The 18,229-nt window shown below is 35.4% G+C and overlaps 1 protein-coding gene across 1 annotated transcript in view; it reads right to left on the bottom strand.

Annotated features, from left to right (window-relative positions):
- The window catches only part of UGT8 (UDP glycosyltransferase 8), a 513,963-nt gene that overhangs the window by 153,893 nt on the left and 341,841 nt on the right, over positions 1-18,229 (bottom strand). Inside the window, exon 9 of the mRNA XM_057547075.1 lies at positions 12,904-12,982. The gene's annotated coding sequence lies outside the window, so the exon portion shown is untranslated. The remainder of the gene's footprint in view (positions 1-12,903; positions 12,983-18,229) is intronic.

The raw sequence follows: 18,229 nt of genomic DNA, 5'->3' as shown, positions 1-18,229 counted from the left end.
ACTAGGCACTAGGGTAGGTACAAGGGCTTTAAAAAATGGGATAAATGATACAATTACTTTTGAGTAACTTTCAGCCAATAAGTTAGATGCACAAACTCTTGTAGTACAACCTGATAACCTAATCATGCTTACATAAATGTGTTTCAGGAAGATCCAAATCTATTCTATGTCGAGTTTGAATAAAGAGGAGCCAGGTTATGGGACTGTAGTGGATTTGACCGCCTACTATGCTCAGAGCACTTTGTTATTAAAACATCACAGTAGCCTATAAGAAATGCATTGTTATCTCAATTTTATTTTATAAGTGAGGAAATGTATGCTTAGAAACATTAGGAATCCCCAAGGGCCCACAACTAGCAGGCAGCTAAGCCTGATTTGGATCCCAGCTCTTCTTGGCTCTAAATCATTTACTATTTCCAGCACACTGAGCTGAAGCTCCAAAAAACAAAGATCAGAATTCTAAATTTGAGGCAGGAGGTATCCGTAAATTATTCCAGGAACTGAATGAGGAGAATGAAAAAATGAAAGTAAAATTTAGGAAAAGTAATCCGAGAGGTATGTTAAGGAGGACGGAAGTTGATGTAGAAGCAGAGAACCAACCAGCTGACTGAGGTACCAACGTGGAAAGGGCTTAGTCTTGAATGGTAATAGCTAATAAGAATTAACCAATTACTACGTACCACTTTCTGTGCTAGGCATTTTAATGATAACAGATTTCCTAATTAAGTGCATTAACATGGTAATGTTATTTAGGCAAAATTATGGCAATGTTTTCTTTCATGTGTCTCAAGAAATAATCACCCGTATGATACTAATTAAACAAAACTGGGGCTGGGATTTTATATTTTAAGTTATATATGTTATTTAGGTTTTTATTAGACTATTGATATAACAATCTAATTGGTTAATATTCATATTTTAATGGATTGGCAAATAATATTTAGAAAAAAATTAGAAATTTTTTCCCTTAGAAACATGGTTTTACATTCTTTCCTTAAAATGGCAGAGCATTATTAGAATAGTATGATCATTTCATAACTCCTACTTATAAAACGACTACCACGTGCCAAGAATATTCAATATATCGTTGCATGCTATCCTGTCTGCAACATAGAAGAACTTTAATAAACATTAATTGACTTAACCTTCACAAGAATGCTATGATTCAGGTTACACTTTCATCCACTTTAAAGGAAGCCTATAAAAGTAAGATTATATAAGCCTAAGAAAGGTTATATGACTTGCATAAGGTTTACTGTCTGGGAAATAGCAGGGCTTGGATCAGACTTGAAGTTTATTTGAGAGTGGCCTGTGCCCATGTTGTTCCCACTGTCTCTTGAATCCTTGATCACTCAGTGAGAATTTAAAACAAATATAGGGAAAAAACCAAAAAAACAACAACAAAAAATATGGACACAGTAAGTCCCCTACATATGAACCTTCAAGTTGAGAACTTTCAAAGATGCAAACGTGCATTCACATGTCCAATCACACAAGTTAGTTCACGTGAACTTTCAAAGATGCAAACGTGCATTCACATGTCCAATCACACAAGTTAGTTCACGTGTTTGGTGTACATTGTCACTTGCACCCTCTACAAGTGGCTGTGTTTTGTGTGCATCCTCTACAAGTGGCTGTGTTTTGTGTGCATCCTCTACAAGTGGTTGTGCTTTTGTGCACTTTACTGTACAGTACTGTTTAGAGTACAGTAGTACGGTATCTTTATTTCAAGCCCAGGATGTCCGGAAGCAAGCATAAAAGCAGCGGTGATGTAGCTGGTACTGGTAAGAAGTGCCAAGCTATAAAGACTGTGTTTGTTGGACTTATGAACAAATTGGACTTAGGAATGTGCTCTCGGAATGGAACTCGTTCGTATATAGGGGACTTACTGTATTTCCACTTAATTTTAAATGAGTGGATCTGATGGAATAGTGGAAATTATCTGGTATGTCCATACTCCCTTTGCTTTCTCAGCACTTGTGAAGGTGAAGTGAGAGAATTAACACAGTCACGCTATACAGGAATTTTTCTAACTTCAACATTAGTTGAAATTTATAACGGTAATTTTTAGAGTATGTTTTTATTTGGCTGTCCAAAAAAAAATTTGATGGAAAAATCCCTTCTCTCTCTTGTTTTTATCATAGTTTATTTCCACATAACAGCATAACAAAATAATCTTTCCCTTTAGGGTTTTTGTCCGGAAATTCCATGAGGACTGTCTGACCTTGCAGTTCACAAGGTTAATGATTCAACTATAATTTATTAAAGTTAATTAGCTGTACTTTAATGCCTCTTGAAAGGCGTTGCATGGCTTTCTCACACTTCAATAGTCCAATAATACAGAGCTATACTAAAGTAAGCATATCTGGCTCACCTATGTTTTTTTGTTTTATATTTTTCTTTTTATAATTTCTTAAGTTGGAATTTTCACCTTTTCTTTTCTCTCTTAATATAAACCAGTACATTTTCTTCAATGTATTGCTTTTGCTGCACCTAGTTTTGTTGTGGTGTGTTTTATTATTCAGTTTTAGCTACTTTCTAGTTTCTAGAATGATTTCATATTTAATCTATGTATTATTTACAAGTGTGTTTCTATATTTCTAAATGTATGGGATTTTTAATTTATCTGGTCATTAAATTCTAGCTTAATTGCCTTTGCAGTCAAAGAGAGTAGTCTGCACATTATATATGCATTGAAAATTGTTGAGGCTTATTTTATGTCCTAGTATATGATTTTTTTAAAATTTCCGTGTGTGGTCAAGAAGGACATGTATTCTCATTGCTAGATGTAGATTTTGATATATGTCTATTAGGTCAAGCTTATTGTGTAGTTTTGTTGAGATTTTCTAAATCCTTGTTAATGTTTTCATCTGTGTAGCCTATCAATAATTGAGACGTATCTGAAATCTTTCAACATGAAAGTAGATTTGCAATTACTTCCTTTAGTTTAACCCATTAATCCTCATATGTTTTGGGACTATTTGTATTAGATGCATATCTGTTTAGAGATGTTATATTGGTGAGAGATGTTATATATTTTCTCTTAATGTAGTAACTGTCTCTATTCCTCATGGTGCTTTTTGTCTTAGTTTTTTGTTTGATATTAATATAACCATGTCTACTTTTTCAGGATAATTTGTCTGACATATTTCCCATTTGCCAAATAAGAATTTTATTGTGATTTCCTGCCCATTCTTCTTCACTACACATTAGGTGTGTGTTTTGGTGGCAGTAGGTAACCTGTTATTTTAGTTCATAACTTCTGGACCAAGAAGAACTGCAGATGGATCTGAGGGAGCAAGCTGTTTATCATCTAGATATCCTGGACTTTATGATAGTTGTAGCAACTGGAAGGAACCTGGGATTCTTTTTTGGGTGTTCTCTGGAAGGAAGGGAGAAACATATTTGCGGACCAGAAGAGCAGCTCAGCCATAGAGAACAGTTCAAACATTTTCTTTTACTCCTTAGCATAAAAATTGACCATATTTCAGTCTCCCCTGAAGTTAGAAGGCTGCGAAAATGCATTCAGGACAATGGAATGTGAGCAAACAGAATGTAAGCCACTACAAACTCCCCTAAAGTCTCCCTTGGTAGCCTGCATGCTGTCTGTTTTCTGCCTGCCTGCTGGCTGGAAAGAGAAGAGTCGCTGGAGAATTCCACACAACTGAATGGAACCTGGGCCCAGAACAACTGTGTGGAACACAATTTTCCTCCTGCTGCTTCTTTCTCAACCCACTCCCTCCACTCTCTAAAGATCTACTTTGGATTTTAATGTCAGCAAGAAAAAAATTATATTAAGCCACTGAGATTTGGACTTTGCTTGTTATTGCAAGGCACAAGGCAACCCAACACCCTGCATTTAGCTGCATTAATTTTCCCAGTGGGTGATCACTGTCTTTTAACTGGCAAGTTTAGTTTATTAACATGTATTTTGAATTTTGGTATATTTAGATTGGTTTTGCCAATCTTAGTTTATAATTTGTCTCACACCTTACATTTCTTTTTAAACTCTTCTTACTGCTTTCTTTGTATTAAAAAATCTAAATATTCTCTCTAAAAATACAAAAACATTCTCTTATGTTTATATTATGTTGGTCTCTCACTTCCCAACACTCATCTTGATGGTTGTCCAGAATTTTGTTTCTGGGTTCTTATGAGTTCTTATGGGTTTACTGTTTCTCTTTTTTGGTCTTATTTTTTTAATTATGAATTTTATCTAGCTATTTAATCATTTTAATTAGCATATTTATTAGAGCATCTCTGAGGCTTTTTTCTCTTCATATTGAGTACTTCCTCAAAAGTGTTTTTAATGTGAATTTTTGTGAGGCAAAGCTTCCTAGTCCTTTTATGCTTAACAAGGTTTTAACAGTACCCTCACTTTCAAGTGATAGTTTGGTTGGATATAAATTCTAGATTGAAAGTTCTTTTTCTGTAATACTTTAAAGGTATTACTCCATTGTTTTCTTGCATCTCCTTTTTTTCCTTTAAATGTGATCTCTTTTTTTACAGAAAACTTTAGAATTTTTCAATACTCTTAATTTTTACTATATCTAGATGTAGCTTTTCTTTATATTTCCTTTTGGTATACAGTGGATCTCTTTAACCTAAGACCTTTCATTTTTCTTTAGTTCTGAGAAGTTTCTCTTCATTATTTAAAAAAAAATTTACCTTCTCCCATTTTTTTCCTTTCTGTGATCCCTGTTATATGGATATTAATATTTCTCCATATAGGTTCCATATTTGTTAACATTTTCTTTCTCCTTATCTACTCTCTTCTGGGAGAATTGCTCAGTCTGATCTTCCAGCTTTCTTATTCCTTTTTTGTCTGCATCATTCTATTTTTTAAAATCTATTATGTTTTTCATTTCATATCTAATATTGTATACCTAATATTTTTCACATCTAATATTGCCAATTGATTTTCTTAATAGTGTCTATTCTTTTCATATTGTTATCTTCCTAAACCGCGAGTGTTTATTATACCTATTTTAAATTCTCTATTTAGGAACTTCTCTGGCAGTCCAGTGGTTAGGACTCTGTGCTTCCACCGCAGGGGGCCCGGGTTCCATCCCTGGTCAGGGAACTAAGATCCCACAAGCCGTGGGGCATGGCCTAATAAATACATAAAATTATTTACTTAAAAACACCTGTTTCTGTTGATAACTGTAAAAAGTTAATATTTTAAAATTTTGAAATAAAAATATACTCCCTAGACATCACTTTATTTTGAATGGTCAACTCATGTTCCTCTGGGTATATTGGCTACTCTGTCCAAGAATGCATATTTGGGGAACATGAAAGACCTAAATCTATGACAATCCAGATGAGCTGAAGGAGAGAATAGGGGGAAGGACTCAGGGTGGAGAGCCCCAGGACCAGGAAACCACACTTCATCAGTCCTATTCACCACCAACCTTTGGGACAGGGCTTTACTCCCAGCCTCTTTTAATCGCTCCCAGGGAGAGGCAGCACTAACAGAGGTATTCTTTTAATTTGTGATGCAGCACTGCTGAGTAGTTGGATGGAGAGAGGTGGGGCAGTTAGCTCTGGCCTAGTCAGTACCCACTGTCTTTGACTCCTCTCTCCAGCTGGGCCTGTGTCATTGGTCAGATTTTACCCCTAAGGATTCCTGTATCAGATGACTGAGCCTCTGCCACTAAGTCCTGAGGCGAGGCATAGACATTTTAACTGCCCAAGGCAACATGAGGATGGTGGTAGTGAGTAGCATGGTGGATAAAATGTTCAAAAGCAGAACTCAAACTCTTCTTCCTAAATTATCCTCCCATTACCAGCTGCAGTCTCCTTCTTCCCCAGGCCATAGCTACTATCATTCCCCTCCACACACATACCATTCTAAGTAGTACACTCTCTCCTCATCAATTACTCAGTTTTATTTTTCATAGGTTTTTGACATGTCTTTATATTCTGTTAGGGTTGATCTTGGGGAAGGGAACAATTAGCGCATGTTAATTGAGTATCCTAACAAAACCCAACCTACAAAAAACTTTACTTTCTACTTCTACTCTATCATTCTATAATAATGTTTAAACTTTTAATAATGAAAAAAAGCACTTCTAAATTAGATCAGCACCTGTCAATAATTACTTGATACATATTAGCTAATCACATAATAGTCTTATAGCTGAATTTAAAAATGTTTTAAATACCTTGCTCTCTAATGAGGTTCAAAGTTTAAGAAAAAAGGTCTTATGTAAATACTGTACCTGCAACAAATATCTACAACTAGTTCAAGAACTAAATTTTTTTTTCCTTTTTTAATTGGAGTATAGTTGACTTACAATGTTGTGTTAGTTTCAGGTGTACAGCAAAGTGATGCAGTTATACATGTACATATATTCATTCTTTTTCAGATTCTTTTCTCATATAGGTTATCACAAAGTACTGAGTAGAGTTCCCTGTGCTATACAGTAGGTTCTTGTTGGTTCTCTATCTTATATGCAGTACTGCGTGTGTGAAGAACTATATTCTTTAATCTATCACCTACAAGTCCTTCTACTACGTCAGTACTGTATAAGCTTCCTGAAAATGGCGTCATGAAACATGGCTCGTTCCATGACACTGAAGTGAATCTCGACACTGCATGAACTCTTGTGTTGGGCAGGGAGATATAAAGCTGAAGAAAAACTGGCTGTCAAAATATTAAAGCAGGTGGGCCAGGAGCATCACCTCAGGAAAAGTGATTTAACTGTGGATAGATGGGAATAAGTGACTGATAAACTAACTCCTTGTGTGGCTCTAATGATTATGACTGCTTCTTTTATGCAAAAGTTTCAAGCCAAATGTTCAATTAAGTGTTAATTTGCCAAATGCAACAGATTTTTCCTTTTAACCACCCTAGTTTTTAGCTGCCAATGGGATTATCCAAGTACACTCAGGGTGAAGTGTGTTTAAGACCTAAATTTTCTCTTTAGTCACACCCTCTCAATTAATTAAATCAGTGGCCTCATTTTTTGGAGATAAAATACAAACCGTTGCAAAGTAAAATGTATTACTTTGGATCACAATTTTAAAAAGAAAACGATCAACTGGTACAGATAACTGCACACTCTCAAAAATGCTTGGCAAAACTTAAGAATACAGGATAAGGTTGCTGAATATAGAATCACTGTGTAGAGATATTACTAACTGCCTTCTCCCAATTTTCTTTCCTTCTTCCCTACTTGAATAGGGAAACAATGCACCTAGTAAAAAGAAAAAGAAAAAGACACACTTCTCTGCTTCCCTTGAAGCTAGAAGTGTCTATTGTGATGGATTTCTGAGCAGAGATACAAGCAGAATTCATACTGTGGAGCTGCAGGGAAAGCCGTTAAGTGAGCCAGATCTCTTGGCCTCATTTTTTGTCTGTTTCCCTCTGTTGTTCTTCCCTTGCATACACAGAAGCATGCTTTGAGATACAAGAGTCATCTTCAGACCACAAGGGTAAATATCACAAAGATTAAAAAGAGACACACAAAGAGCCTGGGTTCCTGTTGGCATCCTTAAGCCACAATGTAATTCATCCAATAAAAAAGTAACAGGTATTAAAAGAAGAAAAAATATATGATTAATAACTTGCAGAGAAAAAAACTCAATGGAAAACCCACAAAAACTTAGGCAATACAATTAAAACATAAGGATATTAAGGCTGCTCTTACAAATATGCACCATATGTTCAAGAAAGTAAGGGAAATAGAATTGTAATAAGGAGATAAATGGAAGGTGTAAAAAGATCCAAAGTAGGAAGATATTAATAGCAGATTAGACAATGCAGGAGAAAATATTAATGATGTTGAAGATATAGCATAGAAACATTTCAAAGTGAAGCAAGAAATAAAAATGTAACTTCAGGGATTAAACAGAGCATCAGTGACATGTGGACAATATCAAGTAATCTAATCTAAATATAATTGGAGTTCTATTAAAGGAGGAATGTATGGGAAAGATAGTTGAAGAAATAATGCTCAAAATTTTCTAAATTTGAAACAAAATATAAACCCATAGGTTCAAGAAGTTCAACACACCCCAAGTAGTATTAACACAAAGAAAATTCCACCAAGGCCCATCACAAATTGCTTAAAACCAGTATTGAACAGAAATTCTTAAAAGCAGCCAGAGGAAAACATCATTTCATACAGAGAAAACACAGATAATCAAAAACCATGCAAGCCAAAAGAAAATGAAAAATAATTTTAAAATATTTAAGGAAAAAAAGAAAATAAAAAAATTTCACCCAGGGCTTCCCTGGTGGTGCAGTGGTTGAGAATCTGCCTGCCAATGCAGGGGACACGGGTTCGAGCCCTGGTCTGGGAAGATCCCACATGCCGCGGAGCAACTGGGCCCGTGAGCCACAACTACTGAGCCTGCGCGTCTGGAGCCTGTGCCCTGCAACGGGAGGGGCTGCGATAGTGAGAGGCCCACGCACCGCGATAAAGAGTGGCCCCCGCTTGCCGCAACTAGAGAAAGCCCTCGCATGAAACGAAGACCCAACACAACTAAAAATAAATAAATAAAAATTAAAAAAAAAAAATTTCACCCAGAATTCTTTAACCAGAAAAATATATTTCAAAAATGAAGTGGAAATAAAACATTCTTCATACAAACAAAAGTTGTAAGAATTAACCTCTAGCACATATGCACTACAACATATTATAGAAAGTTCCTTAGTATATGAGTTTACTAGGGTTCCCATAACAAAATACCATAGACTGGGTGGCTTAATCAACAGAAATTCATTTTTTCAGTTTTGGAGACTGGAAGTCCTAGATCAAGGTATCATTATGTTTGCTTTCTCCTGAGGCATTTCCCGTTTGCTTGCAGATGCTACTTTCTCACTGTGTTCTAACATGGCCTTTTCTCTGTGTGTGCACAAATACAGTCACATTCTGAGACATTTTGGGGGCTAGGACTTCACATATGAAATGAGCAGGGAGGGACACAATTCAGTCTGTAACACTTAGGGAATAGGAAAATGTTACCAGAGTGAAACTGGAATCTACACACACATACCACAAATATTAAAAATTTACTGTGCACTCTATAACATATGTAGAAATAAAAAGTATGACAATGATACCACAATATAGGAGAAAATTAAAAATATACTATTATGAGGTTCTTATCACTTCTAAGTGAAGTAATATTATATGAAGATAGATAATATACAGTTATTATAATGTCAGCTATTGAGCAACCACTAAAAAATAAAAAAGATAAAGGGAGCCACTTGTAATGATAAAATGGAACTATAAAATATATTAAATCTAAAAGTGAAGCAAAGATAAAAAAGGAACAAAGAATAAGACAATAGCCAGATAGTAGATTTAAATCTAATAATAATTATATTAAATATAAATGGTCTAAATACAATTATAAAGCAGAGATTCTCAGATTGAATGAAAGTGCCAGACATAACTGTTATTCACACACAAAAATTACTCTGGACAGATGGGTTAAAAATAAAAGGGTGGCCAATGATATACATGCAAATATGGGGTCGGGGGGGAAAGGTGGGAAATTTCTGCTTCCAAAGAAAGAGTAACAGGGACTGGATTTACCATACCACCTGAAACTTCTAAAAGAAATAATAATGCTTTTCAGACATTGAACATGAAAAACTTCAGGACACTGATTCCTGACAATGGGGCAACAAATGAGGTAAGCCTTAGGATTACTGTAGGTTACTGCCTGAAGAGAATTTCCATACCACAGAGTGGGAAACCAGAAGACTCCAGCAGTCTGAGTTTAAGAGATAAAACTGGAAGTCTAAGTGCAGAGGCAGCAAGAGGTCTAGAATTCACCCCGAAGGAGACAGAAGAGTAGATAGATGTAGAAAGCATGCCACGAGACCTGCTGAGAAACCCACAAAAGTCTTCAGTTGAATTCTGATCAGTGCGTATGTGTGAAGATCTCAAATTAAATGGACAAAATGAACCGTCCTGTAAATGTTAATCCCTTTTCCCCAACCACCCTTGTATTGCTTAATGAGTCCTAAAGTTTGTGGAAGAAGTGCTTATGGTGGCAGAGATATATGCTATTCATGGGCTCAAGAACATAGACACTTGTTCATCAAGATTGATATGGCTGTAGTCAGGGCTAAGTGCTCAGCCTGCAAACAGCAGAAACTATACCCAAGGGGAACCAACTAGACCGCGGGTGAATGATTGATTGTACTGGATCTTTTCTAATACAGACGGACAGAGAAATGGTTTTACTGAGATGGTCATGGATTCTGGCTGTCAATAGGCAATCTCCATCCATAGTCCTCCTGCCAGAAATACCATCTGTGGACTTACAGAAAGCCTCATCCATTTGCCATGGTATTTCAGCAACATCAGATAACCAAGCCAATCTTTTACAGAAGAAGTGTAGCAATGGGCTCACACCCATGGAATTTGGTAGACTTACTAAATTCCCCAATACCTAGTATTAATCTACTTCATTTGGTAGAATAGCCTACTCATGTTCAGCAGTTGTACCAGTTGGGAGACAGCAAAATGGAAAAACCAAGATTAAAATATTGGGAAAAGGTCTGTATTAGACATCTGTGGAGGAATAATCCTTATAAATTTCAGATATGCTCCTACAGGATTCAATATATGCCCTAAACCAGCAACCCGTATATAAGTGCCATTTTCTCCTTCAGAATTCTTAAATCCAGGATGACAGAGCATTGATAAAACTCAGGTACACAAGGGTAAATAGTTTTTCCGAGGACAGACAGCAATTAAGTTGAGGCACTGGGGTACAAACCTGAAACTGCTCATAGTCCAATCTCTTAACTGGATCTCTGAAATTATATTTACTCATTCATCTACCTTTATTACCATTTATTTATGTAAGACCTATTTAACTTGTTTCAAAGGCCATCATTAATCCTTTTATAAAGAAATATCCTTGCTTTTGATTAGGTGATCAATAATTGTTCTTCTGATTTGGCTTTAATAACTACTGTGACTCCTAGTCTTGTTTGTCACAAATTAGAGATACATCTGTATAGACAAACAGCTATTTTGCTTTTAATGATGCCTTGAATATGCTGAGGAAAGTGAAACTTTGAAAAGCTATCTTTTAGATCTATTAGCTATAATTGATGTTTTTAGAGTAGTAAGACCTGTGTGCTGAAATGTCGGATTTTAGGCATTGTTCAGTTGCCAGAATTTTATTAATGATAACTTTAGCAACTGTATCTCTGACATTAAACAGCCTTTCTTTGTACTTTGAAATTATCAAACATGTACCTGAAAGTGATGGTTTGATTGTAACTATATTAACAAAATTAACAAATGTAATTACTCAAGGGAAAATTGATTATAGATCATTGGCCATTTTTACTTATAGGCTACTTTTCTTAAATGTTTCATCCTATAAGTGAAAATGTAACAGTAGTTACTCTATTATGTAACAAAGTCGTCATGTTCTCAAACTCATGGCTTATGGCCAAGAACAATGCCAGGCACATAGCAGATGTTCAATAATTTTTAAGTAAATAAATGAATGGCTCATATCTTTTATAATGATTCTCATTTTCTCATTTAGATAAGAAGCAGGTGTTATTCCGTTTCTGCTTAAGATTGTTCCATCAAAACGGGTCACTTCTAAATGTAAGGCCAGACACTATCAAACTCTTAGAGGGAAACATAGGCAGAACACTCTATGACATAAATCACAGTAAGATTCTTTTTGACCCACCTCCTAGAGAAATGGAAATAAAAACAAAAATAAACAAATGGGACCTAATGAAACTTAAAAGCTTTTGCACAGCAAAGGAAACCATAAACAAGACCAAAAGACAACCCTCAGAATGGGAAAAAATATTTGCAAATGAAGCAACTCACAAAGGATTAATCTCCAAAATTTACAAGCAGCTCATGCAGCTCAATATCAAAAAAACAAACAACCCAATCCAAAAATGGGCAGAAGACTTAAATAGACATTTCTCCAAATAATATATACAGATTGCCAACAAACACATGAAAGAATGCTCAACATCATTAATCATTAGAGAAATGCAAAGCAAAACTACAATGAGATATCATCTCATACCAGTCAGAATGGCCATCATCCAAAAATCTACAAACAGTAAATACTGGAGAGGGTGTGGAGAAAAGGGAACCCTCTTGCACTGTTGGGGGGAATGTAAATTGATACAGCCGTTATGGAGAACAGTATGGAGGTTCCTTAAAAAACTAAAACTAGAACTACCATACGACCCAGCAATCCCACTACTGGGCATATACCCTGAGAAAACCATAATTCCAAAAGAGTCATGTACCAAAATGTTCATTGCAGCTCTATTTACAATAGCCAGGACATGGAAGCAAGCTAAGTGTCCATCAATGGATGAATGGATAAAGAAGATGTGGCACATATATCCAATGGAATATCACTCAGCCATAAAAAGAAACAAAATTGAGTTATTTGTAGTGAGGTGGATGGACCTAGAGTCTGTCATACAGAGTGAAGTAAGTCAGAAAGAGAAAAATAAATACCGAATGCTAACACATATATATGGAATCTAAAAAAAATGGTCATGAAGAACCTAGGGGCAAGACGGGAATAAAGACACAGACCTACTAGAGAACAGACATGAGGATACGGGGAAGGGGAAGGGGAAGCTGGGACAAAGTGAGAGAGTGGCATGGACATATATACACTACCAAACGTAAAATAGATAGCTAGTGGGAAGCAGACGCATAGCACAGGGAGATCAGCTCGGTGCTTTGTGAGCACTTAGAGGGGTGGGATAGGGAGGGTGGGAAGGAGGGAGACGCAAGAGGGAAGAGATATGGGGACATATGTATAACTGATTCACTTTGTTATAAAGCAGAAACTAACACACCATTGTAAAGCAATTATACTCCAATAAAGATGTTAAAAAAACAAACAAAAAAACTGGTCACTTACTTTTTAGTAGAACATTCATTACAAAGAATCATTCAGGAAGGCAGCTGCTTCTTTTTGCTGGCTCAAATTTTTATATTACCTAGGAAAAAAAGTTAGCAATATACCAAACTAAAACACTCTTATGGCCAGATCTCTTTAGTTAAACAAAAATTATCTCTAATTCATGTTATATTCAAAATTCACATACTCAAGTAAAGTGTATCTTTTACTTCTTGGATTTTCAAGATAATATCAACCCAATAGTAATGGTGTTCAATAGGAAAGCTCTCACATACAGTACAGGCTGGCATGTGCTCTTTTTCCATCATCTTTAAATTGAAACAGAACGTGAATACATCTTTTGTCTAAGAAATTCACTACCTTAATATGATGGCATTTTCATTTTCGAGTTAGCATGTGTTTTGCTTCCTTTTGGAATTTAAAATTCAGTGAAAGCAAGCCGATTTTTGTTTTTGGCAATAAATCTTGCATAGGAAAATGGAAGAAAAGGCATTTGGGACATAGATAAGGAAGTTCTAGGTTATTTTAAACGTATTGATACCGTCTTTCATTCATCAGGGTGTTTCTTATTATTAGAACAAGCAAAAAAGGTTAACAAAATTAATTTTAAAGTGGATCCCAGCATGTAAAAATGAGAACAAAAAATTAACTAAATAGGTTTTGGATATAGGTTTCTCTATATGGTAGACGGTTTCCGTATGTCTTAATAGAAGTTTCCCTTTACATTTATTAAAAATGACTTAATCCAAAAGGTATTTCCATCATTACAGAACAGTTACATTTTAAGAAAAATTGCTCACTTTTGTAACCTTGAAAAGAATTACATAAGGAGAAATCATATTACAGATTTTTTAAAGCACCTTTGTGCTATTTTTTACTTGTTTAGTAACCTTTGTTTTGATTTAGCAGTATTAATGTAAAGTAGCTGAAACAAGCAGCTAGTAACATAGAAGCAATATCAGGTAAGCCATTTGAGCTTGTTATTAAATGTTAATTGTCTTCTGATCCTTAAACTAGATACCTAAACTGAATAGACCACTATCAGCAAGAGATGCAAGTTATATGAATGCTGTAGGTACCCAAACACAAGTGGATTGTTAAATATTTTATTGCTTTCCTAAGTGTCCTGAAGAATTCTACATAATTTTCCTCATACTCTAAAAGAGGTAGTGTCAAAATGTTTGTCCTGTTATAAATAATCAGAACTTATTTCAAATACAATTTTCCTGAGTGTTTGTCTCAGAAAACTAACCAGAGATTGTATTTTATATATTTTCTTTATGTAAATGAGAACTGGAGGAAATATATTTTTATATTTTTGATAATAAAATATCAATAATCTTCCATTCCAATCTCTTTAACCTATGCATTTTATATTTATGGCAAACTGAACAATTTACTTTTTCCTCTAAATACCCAGCATTCTCATACCTTTGTATATTTGCCTGCATTCTTACTACACTGTTTTCTCCCAACATCTATGTTGCCCAACAAATTCTGTCTCTTCTAGCTGAAATTTCACTCTTCTGTGAAGCTTGCCCTGATCCACATGGATGGAAATTAACTTTCCCTTCTTTGAATTTTCACAGTGCTTTGACACTACTTTTTTGGCATGAGTCTTATTCTGTTGTATTATAATGTAGTTAGCATTTCAGAACTCAAAATTACTCTAATAAACTAAAGAACCTATTGGAAATGAAACCCAACAGGTGAAATTCAAAGTATTCCATTTAGTGGGGAGAAAAAACCCAAGAAGTGAATATAGCACATGTAATAATAAATAATTATGGGACAGTGAATATGAATGGAAAATAGCCAGGCTTTCACATCTGGTTGTGTCTTTTTTATCTTATAATCAGAGAAGTTGATTAAGAAACACCCATTATATAAAGGGGGTCAAAATGCACAAACTTTCAGTTATAAAAAATCTTAGTAATGTACAGCATCATGACTATAGTTAATAATTCTGTATTATATGTTTAAAAGTTGTTGAGAGTAGATCTTAAAAGTTCTCATAACAAGAAAAAAAATTTGTAACTATGTGTGGTAATGGATGTTAATTAGACTTACTGTGGTGATCATTTCACAATATAAACAAATATCAAATCATTATATTATATACCTGAAACTAATATAATGTTATATAACAATTATATCTCAAAAAAATCCCAAAACACATTATGGAAGTTGGGACTTTTGAGGGGAAAAAAAGGGTAATAGGAAACTTTTTCTTAAAGATGTAAAGGTTATTGTGCAACAAATGATGATTCATTTTACTCCAGTGAAGGCAGAAAAATGAAGTACTTTCCTGTGAATTAAGGCTTTTAAACAGTTACTATTTATTAATGGTAGGAAATCCTGGTGTCTTCCTCTTTAGAAATTTTTAGTAAGTATAGAAATCTATTTTTTGAAACATTTAAATGAATTCTGTCTAAAAAGGAAAAGTGACCCTATAAGAGACAATCTTAATAGGTGCGGCCACAACCAACTTTATATTCTTTATTTTATTGACCCTTTCCACACAGAGTCTCAGACCCAATATGGAACTTGAAAAGTACAATAAAGTCCTATACAATTTGAAAGCTAGGAAAATAGTGTCAATTTGCTTATTTGATTAACTAAAGGTTAAACAGAAAGTCTTATGGAAGGTTATGTCACCTTTTTTCACTGTTGAAATTTCTTCCGAAACTTACCAGATCAATTTATATTTCACAGGAAACAGCATTTGAACATAGTTTCATTTTCACAGAAGCTTCAGAAACTTTCAGGGCATAAGGTTTATTAACACTTAAAGCCTTGTATTTTTAGGCATTGTGCATTTGGGTATGATTCTTTTTACATGATGGGGTTAGATATTTTGTGTTCCCTTACAGAGCATGAACCCTATTAACAATCCCATCGTTGTCTTAGGCCACACACACACTCTTCTGTAACAATCCATACTTAAAAGTCAGAGGCTTGCTGCAGATCACTGGATGGGGTCTTCAGTTTTACCCTTTGAGTTGGAGATATTGTCCGTGAATAGGAAAGTCTGGAGATACTATTGACCTGCTTGATTTGGCTTGAGCGTGCACAGTCGGAGTAAATCTGCTGACAGGCTCAGCTTCTCTCACTCATCTGATCTGAGGAGACACTGAGTCAACAGAATAGAATTCCAACAGCTTCCCTACCGCAAAGCTCACGCCCTTCAGGGTGATACCTTTGTCCTCTGGGGCTTATTCAACTGCTTTAGGAAAGTGATAGCCTGAGCAGTAAAATTGGAACAGTGTCCAATATGCAGAGGGGGAAAAAAGAAGTCAGATTTAGCCTAAAACAGTGCAGCATATTTTAAAAAATATATTGATTTTACTTTTATGTTTTGGCATATTTGTGTAAAATTAAACCTTCTTTGGAACATATTTTACTGCAATATTGTTTTAGGATATCCGACTCCTCTCCTTATCATTCTCATTCTCTCACAGAATCAGGAAGGGTTTACAAATTTATCTCCCTATCTGCAACTCACAACATGAAAAACTGGAGCTGTCCTGAATTGGCATCAAATCTAGCTTCTACTCATTCATCCATTCATTGACACCTGCTCAGTAACTCCAAAGATAGAAATTGAGTCTAAGTAAATAATCACACCTTACCTTGCCCCAGGCAAGTACTAGCATTCACTTATACATGTGGCATGTAGTTTGTGTGCTTGAAAATTATATTTAGAATAAGTTCATTTCAAAACAGCTTGGGACTATGGTCTATTCCAATCTTTTGATTTTCCCTATGAGAAAATTAAGGGAAATGACTTTATTAGGTTACTAGTAAGTAGTTAACAGAGGTAAGACTTATAGGGTACCTTAGAGAATTGGGAAGTTAGATTAAATAATCGTAACACCCTTTCAGTGATAGATTTCTATGAATTCATAGGAATAATACACTTTAGGTTCATTTTCTGTAGTAGTCTAGTCATTCATTCTAATATTATTCAAGCACCTGCTATGACATAGGCATTGTGCTACAGACAAACTACAATTTTGACAAAACATGGTTCCTGTGTGTTTGTCAAGTGATACAGACAGTCAGGAAGTTACAAAGCAGTGTATTAAATGCTCCTTAATATGGAGTGATCATACTGAAAAAAGTGGCTGAGACGTATTTGAGGCACAAAGCCCCCAGAGAAAATTTGAGGATATTTTGGGTACAGGGTCACATTCTTGGAAAGTGAAAAGAGATTTGTGAGGAAATGAAGTGACTATATAAATTCTGCTTTCAAGAAATTTGATTAAGCAAACAAGAGAAAAAAAGTTTGTGTTACAATGACAGGTGTCAAGGAGGGATTCCCCCACTCCACCCGCCACTGAGTGGAAGAGATGAGCATATTTATAGACCATAAGAGAGAATCCAACACATAAAGAGATAACTTATGGAGCAAAACACCTTTGGAGATGGGATGCTTTGGATCCAGATTATTGGCTATTCCTTCTAACAGAGAAAATAAGATAAATGATAAGGAGTAGATACTTGACACCCAAGCATAAAGCAGAGTTGCCAGCTAACAAAAAGCCAGGTCAGGCAAGGAGTAAGATGAGAGGGGTAAAGACCGTCTTTGTATTTGTGGGAGCTGGAAGACAGACAAGAAATGGGAGAAGGAGCTAAGGATGCTTTTTTTTTTTTTTTTTTTTTCTGCATTGAAAGAACAGCAGAGACTAGAAAGCATGCACTTTTAGTACCAACAATAAAGCTCAGCAACACAAGAGCTGATAGAGTGAGAGGAAGATTGATGGTTTTTGGCATCTTCAGGACAGTGGAGAAGAAATACTTGGAATGAAGTGTTTGGGAAGGCTGCAGAAAAAGAAAGTATGCGAAGTTATGAACTTCAAAATGCCCAAAGTATAGAGAAAGAAGTCAACACAGGGGAAAGAGGGGGAAACTAAAGGTCTCAGTTTAGTCAAAGACCATGTATACATGGGAGAAGGAGATAAAGAAAGCCAGAGGGAAGGGGGTTAGATGAATAAATGGGTTGTTGGATATTAACACTCCTGGGTAGGGGAACTTTCAGATGGTAACTTCCTGTGTGCTGTCTTGGAGTATATATTGAACCACAGTAGATGTGACAGTGACTTGATTTTTTTTTCTTTTAATTTTTAGTAGCTTTACTGAGGTTTACTTTACATGTCACAAAATTCAATAATTTCAAGTATGAAACAATCAATGATTTGTAGTAAATTTATAAAGTTGTGCAACCATCCCATGATACAATTTTAGAATATTCCCATCACCCTGAAACAGGAGGGAAGGGGGCAGGGCACAACCTTTAAAAGCTTGAGCACACGACATAAACTGA

Source organism: Balaenoptera acutorostrata, chromosome 5, assembly GCF_949987535.1.
Source record: "Balaenoptera acutorostrata chromosome 5, mBalAcu1.1, whole genome shotgun sequence".
NCBI classification, from domain to species: Eukaryota; Metazoa; Chordata; class Mammalia; order Artiodactyla; family Balaenopteridae; genus Balaenoptera; species Balaenoptera acutorostrata.
Note: the sequence above shows the minus strand (reverse complement) of the source record. Positions and strands in the feature narration are given on the sequence as shown.